Raw genomic sequence first — 20,321 nt, 5'->3', positions numbered from 1 at the left:
GACGCCTCAGCGCAAATCTCGCCAGCGATCAAAAGTTTTTAATATACATTTTAATACTAGTGTAGATACGCAGGTGGTCTCCGGAGCAGAACCGTGTTGATTTGAGGTCCGGGGACCCCCTGCTTCCCGAGATACAGGCCCGTTATGGGCTGCCGGTATCTCCTATGCATTTAAATCTCTGTCGCGTCACCGTGGGATTTAAATCCATAGGAGATACCGCCACCCCATAACGGGGCCTGTATCTCGGGAAGCAGGGGTCCCCGGACCTCAAATCAACAAGGTTCTGCTCCAGAGACCCCTGCAACAATACAGTAGGGTAACAGTGTTTCCCCCACCCTCTGGGAGATCCCCCTGTTACCAGGTGTATGGTTCATGCTACCTGTTGGCGCACAGAAGGCTGAGGTGTCCGCCGATGGTTGTGGAGACTGCAGGACAGGCTTCTGGGGTATATACCTGACATTTACTCCATGGTACACAGCGCCTCCATCTGCCGAAAGCTCCAGATGCATGGAGGCGATCTCCTAAGGTACAAACGGTTACTCCACCAGCAGGATCACACACCAGGCAGGAGGTATATTCAACTGGAACAGATTTATTCCTGTACACTCACAGCACACGGCAATGCTCTGCCCAATACAGTCTCTGTTCTGGTCTCCAAACTTAGGATGGTCCATGGGCCTTCACTACGGATCAAGGGCCCCGGCAGCTGTCCCTGCTCTTCCCTAGCCCTCTAGCAGGACCAGGGGAAAAGGCAATCACTCACTCTCCCCCTTAGGGAAGAGGACCAGGCCCTGCCAGTGCTCAACAGTCCAGTGTGATACCTTGTCTTGCTCATGGTAGAGACACACTACTGAATTTGTGGTTGCACCTCCCTTAAATACAGTAGGGGGAAGGTACTAGGTCTGGAGCCAGGATTGGGCAGAACACAGACCTAGTCACACCTCCTCCCCTGTCACTCAAGTGACTGCCTGTGTGGGGAAAACCCATAATTGTTACTGGCACTGCCTGCTCTTACCAGGACTTGCATGCCAGTGAGGGAAGAATGGTGACCAGAAACCAGCCATGGCTACAGTAGTATTAACATTAAAATTCAAAATCAAAAAAATTTGTTACTGTAGCGGCTGTCCGCTATGGTAATGAAGCTGCTTTAATGAAATTTTTACTAATAGTGTGCGGGAGCAGGGGGTCACCTGAGATGAACCGCATTGATTTCAGCCTCAGGGACCCCCTGCTTCCTGAGTTACAGGCCCTGATATTTAAATCCCCTGCTCACGTGACGCGGACGATTTAAAAATGGCGGCGGTACCGGCACCCGATGCCCCATACCCTGCTCCCGCACACTATTAATAAAAATTACATTAAAGTAGATTCATTACCTTAGCGGCTATCCGCTAAGACAATAAAGGGCTTAAGACACAATAGCAGCTTTATTGGGGGCAGAGGGGGTGAGTGAAGTAGTAACCACTATGGTAATGAAGGGGTTAACTCCCCTGCGACCCGGCAGGAAGGCCTAATAACCCATCCTGGGCCAAGTACACCCTTCACCCAATCCCTCTACCCCCAATAAACATTACAATACCTACTACCCACCAATAAACAACCCACTCACCCCCTGTACCCCCACATAAAAGCATTTTTTATGCACAGGATTGATACCAGAGGCCAACGGGGGTCCTCGATTGGTCACCACGGGTGTCCGTGGGCCTCCAGGTGGTCCCCGCGTGTGTCTGGGGTGCAATAAGTGCAATACATGGATATAAATACCCCCCCCCCAATGCATACAGTACAGTAATGGGCAAAATTACTATTATCCACATATAGAAAATAGTGCATTTGCCCATTTAAAATAAAACATCAACCAGCAGCATAAAGTAAATAAAACTTGCACTTACCCCTGCCAGCATTAAGGGCGTCCTCATCCTCATCACTGTCCATGTCCTCCGTTACCAGAAACAATACAATAAAAAATACAATCTAATGGCCCTTAACCCCCTTAGCGGTTATTAACCACTATGGTAATTAAGGGGTTAACCCAGCCTCCCCTAATACCCACCCTGGAGGCCTAACCACCCACCCAGGGCCATATTACCCGCACTACCCATTCATTGGTACAGTATTAAAGCATGCCCATATATTATGGGCATACTTTACCAGTATAGCAATAAATGGGGAAGCTAAAAAAATAAATAAAAAAAAAACAGGCCCAAAATAAAACACATTACATTACAAATGCCAAGAAAACATTTAATTGGCACAGTGTACCTCATACCCATATAATATGGGCATAATTTACCACTAGGACAGGCAATGGTCAACCAAAAAAATATACAACCACCAACAATATCAAATTCAACCAAAACAATCACCAAATAAACAATAAACACAACAAAATTACCAGGAATCAATAAAGCAAATATCAAATAAACACCAGAATGAAACATTTCAACCCCCCAAAAATCTCACTATTCCAAATCAAACCACAAAAGATATACCAGAAATAAATACAAGCAAACAACCAAAATACATTTAAAAGAAATTAAACCACTAGCCAACAAATCAATTAAAATAAAACACTACAATAAAGAACTTGCGTGATGCTAAAGACTAATATACAGACACAAAAAGGTTGTTTGTAAAAAGATGCTCTCATGCAGCGAACCTTGGGAGTGTTTTAATAATATAATGGACAGGTAGGACTCAGTGTAGCATACAGGTTTGGTAACCTAAAACGTAATGAAAGTGAAAGTAATGTATAAAGACAGTCCAGAAACTGTAGCATGTGAAATCACCCATAACATACCTATAGTTCAATGATAAACTGGGAACACATGAAGCAAACAAACTCACTGGTATGTTGCAACGTCCACGTATATGTCCCTGGTTCCAAAGGTTCTTGGTGTGCCTCCCTTGTGGGAGATCAAGGTTAAACAGAGGAAGGGATAACAGAGCACTACTCATGGACATCCATGGTTAAGAAAAAATTAGGAATAATGTGTAATGCGTAATCCATAAAAATGTAATTATTTAATGGTCATATGAAAAGAATAGCGATGGTGTCGCCCTACCAACACGTTTCACGCCTCAGTGCTTTGTCAAGGTATACATATCAGAAGTATATTTATAGGTAAACTAGCTGAGAGACCAGGCGTTGCCTGGGATTAAAATTTTGCGCTCCCTCCTCTCTCCACTCCCCCTGTCTCTTTCTCCGCTCCCCCAGTCTTTCTCTGCTCCTCCCCCCCCTGCAGCTCTGCCCCCCCCCCTGCGGAGCTCTGGTCCACCCCATGCGAATCTCTGGTCCGCCCCATGCGCAGTTCTGGCCCCCCCACCCTGCGCAGCTCTGGTCCCCCCCCTGCGCAGCACACAGTGTCACATACACAGTGAGACACACACACAGTTTCACACACACACAGTGTCACACACACAGTATCACACACACACCCCACCCCCCGCGCCCATCTCCCTCCCCACGCGGGCAAGCAAGGGAGCGCCGTGGGAAAGAGGACCAGAGGGAAGGGGAGGAGCAGCCAGGCGGGACGGGACCGGCGTGACACCCGCTCGCAGGGGAAGCTGGGGGATGTAGTCCAGCGGCGGCGCCGTGACTGCGAACCACCACCACACACCCCCTCCCCCCCGGAGACCATCTCCCTCCCCACGCGGGCAAGCAAGGGAGCGTGGGGAAGGGGACCAGAGGAAAGGGGAGGAGCAGCCAGGCGGGACAGGTCACGGGACCGGCGCGTCAACCGCTCGCAGGGGAAGCTGGGGGATGTAGTCCGGTGGCGCCATGACTGCGCACCACCACCCCACCCCCCTGCGCCCATCTCCCTCCCCACGCGGGCAAGCAAGGGAGCGCTGTGGGGAAGGGGACCACAGGAAAGGGGAGGAGCAGCCAGGCGGGACGGGTCCGGCGCGTCACCCGCTCGCAGGGGAAGCTGGGGGATGTTGTCCGGCGGCGCCGTGACTGCGCAACACCACCCCACCCCCCCCACCCCCCCGGAGACCATCTCCCTCCCCACGCGGGCAAGCAAGGGAGCGTGGGGAAGGGGACCAGAGGGATGGGGAGGAGCAGCCAGGCGGGACGGGTCACGGGACCGGCGTGTCAACCGCTCGCAGGGGAAGCTGGGGGATGTAGTCCGGCGGCGCCATGACTGCGCACCACCACCCCACCCCCCTGCGCCCATCTCCCACCCCACGCAGGCAAGCAAGGGAGCGCTGTGGGGAAAGGGACCACAGGGAAGGGGAGGAGCAGCCAGGCGGGACGGGTCCGGCGCGTCACCCGCTCGCAGGGGAAGCTGGGGGATGTTGTCCGGCAGCGCCGTGACTGTGATCCACCACCCCACCCCCCCCCCCGCGCCCATCTCCCTCCCTAGGTAACAGGAGCATTGTGCGCACGGGCAATGAGCTGTGGGTGAGGGGGGGTGATGGGGGGAGCCGACGGGGAGGTGAGCTGTGGGGGTGATGGGTGGGGGGGTGATGAGGGGGGGGAGCCGGCGGTCCGGGCCGCTGGGTGCGGCAGTTGGGTGAGGCCGAGGGGGAAGGTGAGCTGCGAGTGAGGAGAAGAGAGTGGCAGTTGGGTGACGTCATAGAGCCACGCAGGCCAATGAGAGGCGTGCGGGGCGGGGCAGGGATACGGACCAATCTGATTGGCCAGAGGCTGAGTTACAGACCCACGGACCAATCAGATTCACCACATCTACCAACAACCCCACAAATTTCAAATTTATATATTAAGATGTTAACATCAATAAACCAATCACATCACATACCTGTGATCCGCTATGGTATTACAGCCAATGGGATTGAAGACAATCCCATTGTGACAGGTTACATTAGTTCAAAAGGATGTGATGTCACTTTAAGGGATGATGTCACATCCTTTTGAACTAATGTAACCTATCACATGGTACAGCAACCAATGGGATTGTCTTCAATCCCATTGGCTGTAATACCATGTGATATAGCCATGTGGTTTTAAGGATGTGACGTACTCCCTTAGAGATGATGTCACATCCTTAACAAAAAGAAAAGAGGCGGGCACATGATACAGCGTCCAATCAGATTGCAGCTGTACCATTTGACCTGAAAATGTGACGTCACAGGCCCTATATAAGGCCTGGATGCCTCATTTAATAGGAAGAAGACGACGAGACAACATCCCTTGGGATTTACCATGGGGTTGGATTGACAGATGAAGAAAGAAGATAGAAGATTAAAGAGAATAAAGACATAATGACAGATGAATGTAGAAGAAGGTGATAGAAGATAAAAGAAAGAAAATTTTTGTTATCTGTTCCGGATCTACAAGGTGGATGACGTTGGATTGACTTTAATGACATCACGTACGAGAGCTTGCAGAAACGTCGGGATTCACAGGGTCAACGCTTCTAAAGGTAAGAAAAATATTGAATGTATGTAATTTTATTTTTACAGTTTTTTTTATTGTATTTTTTTTTTTTTTACTTGCCCATTGACTGATAATGTATTAATCTGTGCCCGTTTAGAGTGCAGATAAATACAGTGTCAGTCAATGCATTTTTTGGCAAATGCTTTTTTCTGCTTATTGTTTGGCTTAAATTGTTTGTTATTTGAATGCCTTGTTTTTATTTCATTTTCAGATTGTTTAGCGTTTTTAATTAATTATTTATTTTGTTGGCTACAGGTTTTAATTGATGTGTTGGCTAGTGATTTTATTAATGAATTGATTTGTTGGCTAGTGGTTTAAATAAATTAATTGATTTGTTGGCTAGTGCTTTTATGTATTGAATTGCTTGTTTGGCTAGTGGTTTTATTTCTTGAATAGTTTGCTTGGCTAGGTGTTTATTGAATTGTATTCTTATGTTCTGGAATAACAGATTTTTTTATTATTGTGCTGTTTTGGAGATAGATACATTTTATTGATGTGGCTTACTATTAGGCTTTTTAGTTCTTTTATTGTTTGGGTGTTTAGGTGCTTGTGTACATATTTCATTATTGTGTATTTTTGGCCTTCATGCTTTTTGATTAGGTTGCCCATTGACTGCTATAGTGGCTTATCATGCCCATAGTATATGGGTATGATTTACCACTATGCCAATCAATGGGTACAGGGTGGGTATAGTGGGCCCGAGTGGGTGATTAGATCTCCCTGTGGGTATTGGGGGAGGGTGGGTTAACCCCTTAATTACTATTTAGTTTAATAACCGCAAAGGTGGTTAAGGGGTTAGGGGCCATTAGATTGTATTTTTTATTGTATTGTTTCTTGCATCGGAGGACATGGACGGTGATGAGGATGAGGACGGCCTTCATGCTGGCATGGGCGAGTGCAAGTTTTATTTACTTTATGCTGCTGGTTGATGTTTTATTTTAAATGGGCAAATGCACTATTATCCATATGTAGATAATAGTAATTTTTCCTATTACTGTACTGTATATATTGGGGGGAGGGGTGGGGGTGCCGAAAACTACTTTTATCGGTGACTTATCGGGGATTACTGAATAGCTGTAGGCCTTTTTGGCGAAAATGCCTCTATAAGTGGCTTATCTGGGCTTATAGCAGAGGCCCCTATGTGTGCAAAGTACAGTATTTAAAAAAAAAGGTGTATTGAAAGGTGGTATAACGGTTTACAATGCAATTTCTGATACTCTATGTTGAAAATATAATTTTATTATCTTCTTTGAATAAACTTTTTTTAAGATTTGTAGTCACTCTTATCTTCTGTTTTTTGGAGTATACAAAGATATGCCTGGCATTCGTCTATCAGATGTGAAGGTTTTGATATTTATTATTATTTCTGGGGACAAACACAAATGTTAAAACAGTAAAGGAATATTTCATGTTTTTTTAAACCCTTCACTACAACAAAGCCTCATACTGAGCTGAGGAACGTACTCTACGCCACTCTGGCAGTTAATAATACAATTATAAATATTTTCTGCTCTATTATTAAACTGTTTACTACTCACTTAGGCCCAGATTCACAGAGGTCTGTTAATGAATGGTTAATAACAGGATATCTTAAAAATCAGTTACAGCAGGGCCCCGGGTATACGGCAGGTTCCGTTCCAGGGGCCCGCCGTATAGTGAAAATCGCCGGAAAGCAGATCCGGCGATTTTCAGTTGTTTGCATGCGCAAATCGGCATTTTCGCTGTTCTGCGCATGCGCGACCTATGGTCTGCGCCCGCAAACTACAGTATGCGCGCGCAACCTACGGTCTGCGCGCTGGGCGCAACCGCCCGTTCTGCGCTGAGAATCCAAGATGGCGGCCCCCTTCTCGGTGCCGCCGTATCAGCGGATCGCCGAAAAGAGGAGCGCCGAGAAGCGGGGCCCTGCTGTATTTGTCGTTTATAGGTTGATGCATATCCACAAAGCTAATTATATACAAAAACAATGGCCATTGTATATCTCATTAGCATAGGATTAACGCAGGGGCGTAGCTATAGCCCGGGCAAAGCTCAGGGGCCCACACTCTTGGGGGGGCCCACACTCTTGGGGGGGCCCACACTCTTGGGGGGGCCCACACTCTTGGGGGGGCCCACTCTCCCCACCCCCCTCCCCTGTGGCACATTGCGGGGCATGAGATGCAGGAAGGAAGCACAGAGGGAAATCCCTCCCTCTGCAGGTGGGTGGGGCCTGGGTCAGGGGGCGGGGCCCTGACATGCAGCAGGAAGAGGACAGAGGGGAAATCCCTCCCTCTGCAGGTGGGTGGGGCCTGGGTCAGGGGGCGGGGCCCTGACATGCAGCAGGAAGAGGACAGAGGGGAATTTCCTTCCTAGGCAGAGACCCCATATGTGGGCGGGGCCTAGGTCAGGGGGCGGGGCCTCAATTAGAGCCTTGTGGGGCTGGAGCTGCAGCCTGAGAGACAGGCTGGGAAAGGTGAGAGGGAGGGGAAGGGTTAAATCACAGGGGTAAAAACAGACATGAAAGGAAAGGATACAGGAAGGAAGAGACTCAAAGAGAAAATGAAGTACAAGAGAGAAATACATAAGAGGGAAAATAAAGACGAGAGAGAGAGAGAGAGAGAGAGAGTAAAAGAGCAAAGAGAGAGAGATATAGCAGAGAGAGAGTGTAAAAGAGCAAAGAGAGAGATATAGCAGAGAGAGAGTGTAAAAGAGCAAAGAGAGAGAGAGAGAGAGATAGCAGAGTGTAAAAGAGCAAAGAGAGAGATATAGCAGAAAGAGAGTGTAAAAGACCAAAGAGAGAGAGATATAGCAGAGAGAGTGTAAAAGAGCAAAGAGAGAGAGATATAGCAGAGTGTAAAAGAGCAAAGAGAGATAGATATAGCAGAGAAAGAGTGTAAAAGAGCAGAGAGAGAGATATAGCAGAGAGAGAGTGTGTAAAAGAGCAAAGAGAGAGAGAGATATAGCAGAGAGAGAGTGTAAAAGAGCAGAGAGAGAGATATAGCAGAGAGAGAGAGACAGAGAGAGAGAGAGAGAGAGCAAAGAGAGAGATAGATATAGCAGAGAGAGAGAGATATAGCAGAGAGAGAGAGAGAGAGAGAGAGAGAGAGAGAGAAGAGAGGGAGCAAAGAGAGCAGAGAAAGAGAGAGTAAGAGAGAGAGTAAGAGAGAGAGTAAAAGAGCAAAGAGAGAGATATAGCAAAGAGAGAGCAGAGATAGAGAGACATGTGGGGACCCTGAAATTCTTTTTGCCTGCACATGTCTAGCTACGCCACTGGCTTAACGCCATATTAAATTAGCACTAAAAGGTGGAGTTATTCCCACCCAGACCCTGAAATATGGGTTGTAACAGGGAGAGAGGTCCTATTTTTGTAAAGTTCTAAGTGACTTATACACCTCTGCAAACACTCCTTTATACAACATGGAGAGTAGAGATGGGTGTTCTTTTTTAGGTGAATTTTATTTCGCCTCGGTTGGGCCGCTTCCTTTGGCCCAGGGATAGTCGCAGATCAGTACCACAAAGTAAAATCCGTAATCCCCAAAATGTTTTTTTTTTGTAAATAGTTTTGAGGCAGGGGGTCTCCAGAGTGGAACCACGTTGATTTCAGACCCCCATCTTTTCGAGATATCTCCATAGGGGTTGCCAGTATCTCTGCTTTTTACATGTCCCGGTCTCATGGGCCAATACAACGCCGTGACCAGCACATTTAAACTGCAGTGTGATACCAGGAGCACATACTGTACAGATGTGTGTATCTCAGGAAGCAGGGGGCCCCGGAGATTAAATTAATTGGGTTCCATTCTAGAGACCCCCTCTTCAAACTATTTAAAAACAAAACGCAGATATATTTTATCGCCTACTCCAGACTGGGGTTAGCCCTGTCTTTCCTATGTATATAATGGCCTATATATTTTCCATGTATATTTCCATTACTAGCTGACCAGAAAGGCCTACAAAGGGGTTGATATAAACATACAACTACACTAACTTCCCCCCTTGCCCACCTTAGTGGCTAGTAAAGCATTGCCATGCAATAGTTTGAAGCAGGGGGGCTCTGGAGCTGAACCTCATTAACTTCTTCTCTGGAGACCCCCTGAATCCTGAGATACGCACCCCCGGGTGCTGCCGATATCTCTCTGCAGTTTAAATATCCTGCGGCTTCCTATTGGCCCAAGTGACCGGGACATTTAAACAGCAGAGAGATACCGGCATGCCCTACAGTGTAAGTATCTCGGGAAGCAGGTGGTCCCCGGAGCTCAAATCAATGTGGTTCAGCTCTGGAGACACCCTGCTTCAAACCTATTTAAACTAAAAAATTAAATCTACATTTTCCAACATTGAAATCGCTTTACGAATGTTTCTATCAATATTTGACCTCCCTTATCCCTGACAAAGCAAGGCAGACTTGTGAAACGCGTAGGGTAGAGTTTGGAGACTTTCTAGGCAGTCTGTTAGATCCCCAGTGGTGACATCATCTGCGGAGAGACCACCCTCCCCCGGGCACATGATCGCATGCTGGAGCCCGACTCTCGGCAGGAGAAGATGCTATGAGCAAGGGCTGGGATCCCGGTACAGGACTACAGCCTACTCAAATATGCTAAAAACAAAGATGTGGACTATGTGTGTGCATCTTTGGCTATTCTTTTAACTACAGTTTACCATTAAAATTACTATACTATGCAGGTGGCGTTGGTGTGACCTATTTCCTAGTGCCTTGTATTTAAATGTGGCCTTTGTGGGTGGGGTTTAAAACCAGAGACAGAACATGAAACACAGACAGAGCTCAGTGCTACATCCAAAGACACTAATACACGGTACAGTGCCTAAATATATATATATAGATATCTTTTGAATAAAATTGTCTTTTAGTTTAACTCTTTGGCCAAAGTGTTGTAAGCCCTTGAGTCCCTCCAAGGCAGACCACGTCTCAAGGGTCCTAACACTAAAATAGATTCTTAATAACCTGTACATTACCAGGAAGAATGATTTATAATAAATCTGTCAAAATTAGTTGCATAGTTCTAAGTCTGATTGAAGCTCTTATTAACCTGTATAATACCAGGAAAAGCACCCTGTATAAGATTTGTCGCAATCAAACTGCACGCAAGTTCATATGGGTGTGGAAGGTGCAATGGAGTGAGCTTTAACCATTTAAAAGTGGGAGGGGTGAGCTTCAAACTAGGGAAGGAGGAGCCACCCTCCAAATCAGCTACGACCAGCTGAACAAGAATTACAAACATACAGGACCCCTATAAGCTCATATTGAACCCCCAAAATAACCACAACATATATATACATATATGCATATAAGTGTCAAAGAGGAGTCAGTAACCCACCTACACACCCAGTCAGTAACCCACCCACCCAGTTACTAAAGTCACTAACCCACCCACACAGTCACTAAAATCACTAAAGGTCACAAAAGGTCACTAGCCACTAAAGTCACTAAAAGTCAGTAACTCACCCAGTCACTAACCCACCCAACCAGTCACTAACCCACCCACCCAGTCACTAACCCACCCACACACCCAGTCACTAAAAGTCACTAACCCACCCAACCACTCACTCAATCACTCACTCAGTCACCCACCCACTCAGTCACCCACCCACTCAGTCATCCACCCACTCAGTCATCCAGTCACCCACCCACTCAGTCACCCACCAAACCTACCCAGTCACTGTCACCCACCCAGTCACTGTCACCCACCCACCCAGTCACTGTCACCCACCTACACAGTCACTGTCACCCACTGTCAAGTCACTGTCACCCAGGCACGCAGTCACCTGTCTTTTGTTGAAAATATAAAAATAAACAGGTTGCATTGTAATGTATTTTTCTGTACCACAATAAGAAAACAGTTAAGTAAAAGTTGTGCGCTAAAAAATATTTTTTCGTGGTAGGTGCGCTATGGGTTCAGGGGGGGGCGCTATGGGTTCAGGGTGTGGTGCACTATGGGTTCAGGGGGGGGGGTGCCCTGCTCCTTTCATTTGTCCTGGGCCCCATGATTTCTGTTGGCGGCCCTGCTCCACAGTAAGTCAGCTTCCACCACCCACCCTCGTCACACACTGCACCCAACGTCAGCCGCGGCAGAGATACCCACCCGCCACAACAGCGCGCCACCGACCCCCGTCACTAACCCCCCCCGCCCGCACCCACAGTGAGCCGCCGCATAACCCTCCCGCCGACGCCCCCAGTGAGCAGCCACCGGACAGCTCGGAAGGAGGGGAGGGGGTGGGTGGGAAATCACAAACCTCCCGACCCCCAAGGGAGCGGCCGCAGGCGAGCTATGAGGGGGGAAATCACTACCACCATGCCCACCCCCCCACTGAGCCACCGCCGCTGAGCTCTGAAGGGGGTGGGGATTAGAACCCTACCGCCCACCCCACCAGTGAACCGCCGCCGCCTCGCTGTGAAGGAGGGGGGGGGGGAATCCCAACCCTCTCGCCCCGAAAATTAAATCCCGGGCAATGCCGGGTATATCAGCTAGTATATAAATATAATTATTCAGTCTAACTAAATTGTTAGTATTAATTATTGTTGCATAATAAAATAGCAAACTTGTATCCATGCAAATGCCGTAATAGTATCTATCCCTAACCACCTCTTACAAGCATATGCAGAAGCAGTATGGTTATACAATGATACTGTTTGGCGGGAACAAGTAAATGTAATTACTTACTGAAGTGTACCACAATGATCCAAATTCTGATCTCTCTGTTAGTGGTTGCCTCGTGGGCCCTCAATTTAATAAGCTGACTGAATAAACGGAACAAATAGTAACATGTGTTAATATTGATACTGTACATAGGGGAAATTAGGCAATCATCCCAGCCCCAATTACAGATATCAGTATATGTGCTACTTATGATAGGTTTTAATTTGTTTCTTTTGTTTCTATTTAACAATAAACTATTATTTAAAATTAGTGGAGATTGATTTCCTTCTCTTTTAGGATTATATTTCCAGCTAATAACGGGGTTTGAGTACAATACGAATGGGATCTTTTCTCCTTTTGTTTTGCTCATATACTTCATCCCTATTTGCACCCTCTTAGTATACTATTACCTCAAGGCTGAGCAGGGGCCGACCCCCTTTTGTGTTTCACTATATTTTGGGCCATAGGCTCTCTCTGGTACTCTGGTACTCTAGCTCGCCCTATCAATACAAATATGTCTGGTTTCTTATCCAACAAAGTAGATTCCAAACAAAGACAGCAAGAAGCTGTTATTGTTCTCACTTAATCAACCCCAGGGCACAAATGTATCTTCCACCGACATAAAATCCTTTTTTTCAACTTTGGAGAAAAGCTACAAACTTGAGACAAGGTTATGGTGGGAAACCTCCAGTTTACATAATTATGTCAAAAATAGTTTAATACCCAGGGGTTTAAGGATTAATACTTTTCCATCATATGGAATTCAAGATGAGGACTTTATTAAGAAACGGGAAACATCTCTGTCTAACTGTTCAAAGGAACTTATGCTGCTTCTGATAGATTATGAAAATAAAAATCTTGAAAAAGCAACAATGGAATTCAATACTTCTCTTAAAGAAATAGAGCAAAGGAATAAAGATCCAAAATTCGTGGATCTAGAGACCAAGCTAAAATGTAACAAAGAAAAATTTACGAAGGAAATAAAAGATAGAAAGCAAAAGAAATTCTTAAGGGATGTAAATGATTTAAAATCAGGCCAGATTTACAGACAATACTATAAAACAATATACAGAGCCTCATGATTCATCTACAAATTGGGAGAGTTCAGATACAGAGGATATTAATCCTCGAGGAACCACCAATCCGAATGAATTTCATGACAATAGACCTTTTTTAGGCATTTCACGGATGGGAAGAGGGGAAGACCACAGAGGAAGAGGGGGAAGACAAGAAGGGGAAAAGGCCAACTTAAGAGATCGCAAAGTCTGGGGGTACAGAGGCAGACGGAGAGGGAGGAGGAGGAGTCAGTTCTAACAACTACCCCTCAAGAAAATGAACTCCAAGTGGTTAATTTAACCACAATACAGTTAACAACAGATTAATCTAATGTATTGAAGGAAGGCCTCTCGTTTTACCCCAGCTTGTAATTTTAATATGTTCGAATGGATCAAAGATCTAAATCTATTTGCTCGGAAATTGGCCCTCCATAAATTTTATAAGAGGAGAGAAGATATCTACTCTGCCCAGACTTAATGGCTTCCCTTAGTGAACTGGATAGACAAAATCTTCAAGATCTACTCTCCTAGAATCTGAGAGAACCTGAGAGAACCAGGACAAGGTCCCTTCACAAGCCTCAGACCACAGAGCCATTTTATGCCACCCCCCGCCCCCCAAGTTTAAATTCGAACATTGAAGTTTTTTTTAAAACTAGTGACTAAAGATCAGGATAATTTGACCAACACGGGAGGACAGGATAACATGTCTATGTCTGAAAGGAAAGCCCTCAAAGAACTTACTGATTTAAAAGGAATTATAATAAAGCCGTCAGATAAAGGGAGCAACATTGTTCTGTTAACTGAAAGAGATTACATACGGGAGAATTTTAAACTCCTAAATGACAGAACATGTTATGAGATTCTAACCAAGTATCCAACTATTACCTATTTTAAAGATCGGCAATTGATTTTGAACAATGGGCTCTCAAGTAAAGTTATCACAGAACAGGAACACAAATATATGCTGGTAAAAAATCCAAAATTAGCTACATTTTATAGCATCCCCAAGCTTCATAAAAATTCAAAAAATCCCCCAGGTAGACCAATAGTATCCGGAATAAATTCTCTTTTGGAACATACAAACATTTATCTAGATATGGTCTTAAGGCCTTATGTCACATGCCTTCCTTCTTACACAAAGGACACAACGGATGTGCTTAGGAAACTTGATGGGATTCATATCTCACCCAGCACTTCTCTGGCATCACTGGATGTGGAGTCCACTAACTGATACCCCCATTGCTTGACATGTCATTTCTGTCCATATGTAATACATCATGTCTTACATTTCAGGGAATCAATCAAATTTCCCTGGGAATAAGAAAAGGGGATTTAGATAATGCCCTTTTAAGATCTGTTGCCAAGTGCATATACGAATTGGGTACTCTGGCACCACAGGGCCTTAATGAAGGATATGTGTATTCAGCATTCCTTTAAAATCCCTCCATAACAATGTTAATCTTTACATACAGTATATCTGGATTATCTGTAAACAGAATGTTATAGTACTCTTTATACAATAATGAATTCTTATCTGGGTGAAAAAGTGTTCCACTATAAATGGCAGATATACTTACCTTTGTATCCGAAGCTGTTCCATTCTAAATTCAAAACAAACATCAATGTAAGGGTAAAATATCCTAACATATTGGTATTTACCTATGTATCTGTAAATCTTTGATACATATGCATAACTATAAAGAATAACATATTGTTTGCATAACCACAATAGTGCATTGATATGAAAAGCAACTCGTGGTTATAATCATTTACATCATAGTAATGCTTTGCGACATGCAATATCATTATTTCATTCTTTTTTAACATTAGGATCATTTCCTATTTTAAGTGTAACCTCTGTATGAGTTAAAAAATATATCCCCACACTATAAAAGATACTATTCAAAGCATTTCACTTATCATTTTGCTTTAGACCGGGTTACCATGACAACCGGGTAGTATAAGTAATAGGGAGTTACAGGGGCACACCCACCCCCGAAGAAGTTCATGCCAAGAATGAAACGCGCGTCAGGTAGTGATGACGTCATGGTCATCTATTCAGTAGCACTATTGCAACGCAGGTTGCAAGATGTTTCCCTTTGAAAGCTCTGATTCTACTCTCAAACAGTTTAGCAAGCTTAATAAAGATGTGGGCCGACAAGGCAGCAACTAGCAGAGAGATTAGACTTTTATGGCATGTCACTCAACAGGTTTCATCTGCTCCTGAAAGAGCTATACTGCATTCACCTATGTATATTATTGCTTGAAGAGAATAGAGATAAAGTTGTGTGAAAAAGAAAGTACACCCTCTTTGAATTCCATGGTTTTACATATCAGGACATAATAACAATCATCTGTTCCTTAGCAGGTCTTAAAATTAGGTAAATACAACCTCAGATGAACAACAACACATGACATATTACACCGTGTCATGATTTATTTAACAAAAATAAAGCCAAAATGGAGAAGCCATGTGTGAAAAACTAAGTATACCTTATGATTCAATTCAGTATAATTATATAACCATACTGCTTCTGCATATGCTTGTAAGAGGTGGTTAGGGATAGATACTATTACGGCATTTGCATGGATACAAGTTTGCTATTTTATTATGCAACATTATAGGCTAAAGCTCTAAAATTCCGGGCATTACTGAAATCCCTGCTCTCTGATTGGTTAGAATTCCAGGCATTATTCATTCAGTAATGCTCTTCTTTCAGAGATGCAGGGGAGCGCGGTATCTCTGTTCCTCTCCTCTCACAGGCAGCACATGCAGGCTCTCTCTCACAGCACATGCAGGCTCTCTCTCACAGCACATGCAAGCTCTCTCACACAGCACATGCAGGCTCTCTCACACAGCACATGCAGGCTCTCTCACACAGCACATGCAGGCTCTCTCTCACAGCACTTGCAGACTCTCCCTCACACAGCACATGCAAGCTCTCTCACACAGCACATGCAAGCTCTCTCACACAGCACATGCAGGCTCTCTCACACAGCACATGCAGGCTCTCTCACACAGCACATGCAGGCTCTCTCTCACAGCACTTGCAGACTCTCTCTCACAGCACATGCAGGCTCTCTCTCACAGCTGCTAGTACTGTCAGAAAACTGGTGGGTCCCAAATAGTAACTTTGTTACTTGCAACAAAGTAATATTTCTTCCACCACTTGCATAGCTTCTGCTATGGTAATTTGTATCTGTTTTTTTTTTAGTTTGTAGTTAAAATCACTGTCCCCCAACTTCTTTTCCCATTCTCCCCCTCACCCACCCACCTCTCCCCCTCCCCTCTTCTTCACCCCCTCAATTTCTCACCCCTCATCCCTTTCCCCCCTCAACACCTCCCCCTACCCTCACCCCCTCACCTCTCTCCTACCCTCACCTCTCTCTCCTACCCTCACCTCTCTCTCCTCCCCTCACCTCTCTCTCCCCCTCACCTCTCTTTCTCCCCCCGTCATACCTCTCTTTCTCCTCCCTCACCTCTCTCTTCCCCCTCATCTCTCTCTTCCCCCCACCTCTCCCCCTCACCTGTCTCTCCCCCCTCATCTCTCTCTCCTCCCACCACTCACCTCGCACCCCCCTCACCTCGCTCCCCCTCACCTCGCTCCCCCCTCACCTCGCTCCCCCACCTCTCTCTCTTCTCCCCTCCTCCACCTCTCTCAATCCCCCTCACCTCTCTCTTCTCCAACCCCTCATCTCTCTCTCTCTTCTCCATTTCACCTCTCTCTCTTCTCCCCCCTCACCTCTCTCTCTTATCACCCCCCTTCACCTCTCTTTTCTCCTCCCCCCCTCACCTCTCTCTCTTCTCCCCCACCCCCCCAGCTCTCTCCCCTCTCATTTGCTACTTTACTTATTTTTCCTACACAGATGCATCAGCGTAGTTCCAAGTTATATATCTTTACAAAATTGTCTATTATTTTATGAAAAAAGCCTACATTTAGCCTATAATAGTAATAATTCCCTCAGATCAGGGCATTACTGGCCAATATTGCCCTGGCTGGGTTAAAGTCCCTCGGCAGCGCCTCGGGCCTTCAACTCTTCCAGCTAGGGCATTATTGGCCAGTAATGCCCTGTTCTTCGGGGATTATTACTTAAATAATTACTGCTAACAATTTTGTTAACTGAATAGTTATATTTATATATATGTCATGAATTGCTCTGTCTATTTAGCCAGCTAACAAAGATGTGGGCAACCACTTATAAGGGATCAAACTATTACAGTTTTCACTTTGCCTTATCTGGGTAATTCGGTCTATGCCTTTCTTTTCTTATTACACCCTTTGCACAATTTATGTTGCAAGGTTTACATTTTATCTAGGGAATAGGAGCTGTATATTTTGAGCATAGGAATTATTCCGGTAGTCCCTTGATTTCAACTGGGACCCTCCATAGAGCTTTCACCATCACTTTGTATATATGCACCGTTTTAACATTAGGCATTTTCAGTTTATTGCCCTAATAGGCCATTGATATATTATCCACTTTAGAAGACCAACATTGGCTTCTTGTAGAATACATTGTTTATTTTTGGAGAAAGAAATATTGATACATAGGGGAAATTAGGGAATCATCCCAGCCCCAATTACAGATATTAGTATTTGTGCTACTTATGATAGGTTTTCATTTATGTTTCTTTTGTTTCTATTTAACCAATAAACATTTATTTAAAATGAGTGGAGATGGATTTCCTTCTCTTTTAGGATTATATTTCCAGCTAATAACGGAGTTTGAGTGCAATATGAATGGGATCTTTCCTCTTTTTGTTCTGGAATATATTCGGTGCCAGTATAAATACATTTGAGGCTTTAAGGGATAGTGATCTAATGACTTTGGTACAGGCAACACCAAGTACATCGGTAACACCATCTTTTTTAGAAGTGGACCCCTGCCACCCTCTAGGGGCAAGACTGAAGGACACACTACTAGCCAAACCCCCAGATCACCTACCATGGCTCAGGGGAGGAAAAAACAGAGAGGTTGTAGGCAGAGGGGCCTTAAGAGGATCACATCCCAACAGTCAGAAAACTTGGAGATTACCCAAGAACCCGTAAAAAATAACGGGATATATAATTTATCAGATTTTCAATTACCATCACAGTTTAAATGACTGGGTGTAGTCAATTTAAGTCTCAATTACTAGGACATCATATTATGAAGTGAAGTATATAATATGTCTAGAGACTACTGAAGAACTGTCGCTCTTTGTCTTAATAATACTTTGTATTGTTGTGTATTGTTTATTTTCAACTTATTCAATAAAATATTTGGAGACAAAAAAAAGGCATTATCATTCTCACCTGTGCAAAGACCCAATGAAGTTGACCTCTACATTGACTTGCATAAATTCATACGCAAAATGACCTTAAAACGTCATTTTGCAAAGTTCTCCAATAATGTAGGGAGAACAGAAGTAACCCAAGATATTGGGGTCTGTTTAGAATTAACAAATAATACAGACGCCCACGTAACCACATCTAACCAGACAATATTAAAGAGACCTATAGGAAGTAGCTCTAATGAATGGTTACAACTATTTGAAGAGGCAGAGGGAACTAATTTGATTCCTGGATCTCAGGCAGGTGGTGTTAACAATCCAGGCCAGTTAGTATCTGATGAGTCTTCAATGAATGAGTCAAAGGAATGTTAAATCTGTTTAATGAACTAGAAGGTTTGGATGTATCTCCTATATCCCAGATCGATTTTGAAGGTAGCTATATGGTTAACAATTAATGGATTTTGAGGGATCTGACCAGTCTCTATGAGGAGAGTGATAGAGACAAATACATATACGGGTTTGAAGCCAAATTCGGTATTTTAACCATATGAATCAAAAGGTCCCTATACTGCATATTGAGCTCTTTGGGAAATTAGTGTAAAGAGATTTCGAATCAATGTGCAGTAACAATAGGTATAGCTGAACCCCGTTATAACGCGGTGCTCGGGGTCCACCCGATGCGTTCACGTTATAACCGGATCGCGAAAAAAATATGGCCGCAATCAGGGGTTCTGCGTCCGCCGGAGGCGGCACAGCGGCACCCCACTTACCTGGCATCAGCTCTCACCTCGTGCGTGTTTGTGTGCGTGCGCTTCTCTATGTACCTGTGTGCATGCTTCTCTACGTACATGCCTGCTACTTCTCCCCTCCGCCCTCCTTCTGCCCATGGCTCCTGTGGTCGAGATCGGTAGCTTTTCGTCCGGATTGGGCTCCCTGGAGCAGGTGGGTTCTCATTTCTTGCTGCCTCTAGCCAGGGACAGCACTCTACTGCACAGCGATCCCCTGGGTCAGTCTGAGTGCCTCTCCTGCAGCGCACCTTCACACCTGGCACATCTCCAGCTCTACTGCAGGACCGGCTTTCACCTGCAGACCCTGCCCGACAGCAACATCCAGGGCACCCACAATGACCACAGGTGCTTTGGTAGGTACAGATCACTCTGTGTGGGGAAGACCAGGGTCTCTACATGTTGCGACTTAAGTTAGGAGATAATCGGGAGCCAAGCTCAAACTGCGTTATAAGCGGATCCGCATTGTAGCGGATCACGCTAGAACGGGGTTGAGCTGTATTATGTAATGCATGATAATCTTACACGCCAGGAGAGGCAAGCACTAAAGGATCTCAATGGGAATGAGGATTTAATTATCCGCCAAATGGACAAAGGTGGGAGTATGGTTCTTGAAAACCGAGTAGTACTTAAAAGAAGCCTATCGGCTGTTAAGGGACAGTATATCGTACCAGAGGTTGGACAACAATCCTACGATAGAATACTCCAGTATCCTCCAAAACCTCTTGGTTCAAGCCCAGACTGTAGGGATTCTTAATGCAAAGGTATTCGAATATATCTTTAATTCTCACCAACGAATACCTATTCTATACCACATTCCAAAGGTCCATAAAGAGATGGAGATAGTGGATAGAGATCCCAGGTAGAGGTATAGAGAATTAAAACTCCTCCAGAGGGAACAATACAACTTCACAGTAAATATCCTCTGGGCCTGAATGAACAGATTGAATTACATCCATTTCTTAAATGATTTGGGGATAAAATTATAAGTAGTGAAATAATAATGATCCCTTTGAGCTAAATATGAGTAGACCCACTGACCGAAATTCTGTATTTAAATATTTCTTTAAATGTCTTTACATTTATTTATATTATGATATGCCATTTGTATATACCACCCATTTTTTGATTGAGAGCACAATAATTCAATTTAATATAGAATAGCTGTAAATGGCA

The sequence above is a fragment of the Ascaphus truei genome, chromosome 2, assembly GCF_040206685.1.
Source record: "Ascaphus truei isolate aAscTru1 chromosome 2, aAscTru1.hap1, whole genome shotgun sequence".
In the NCBI taxonomy this organism is placed as follows: Eukaryota; Metazoa; Chordata; class Amphibia; order Anura; family Ascaphidae; genus Ascaphus; species Ascaphus truei.
The sequence above is the reverse complement of the archived record's forward strand: the minus strand, read 5'-3'. Positions refer to the sequence as shown.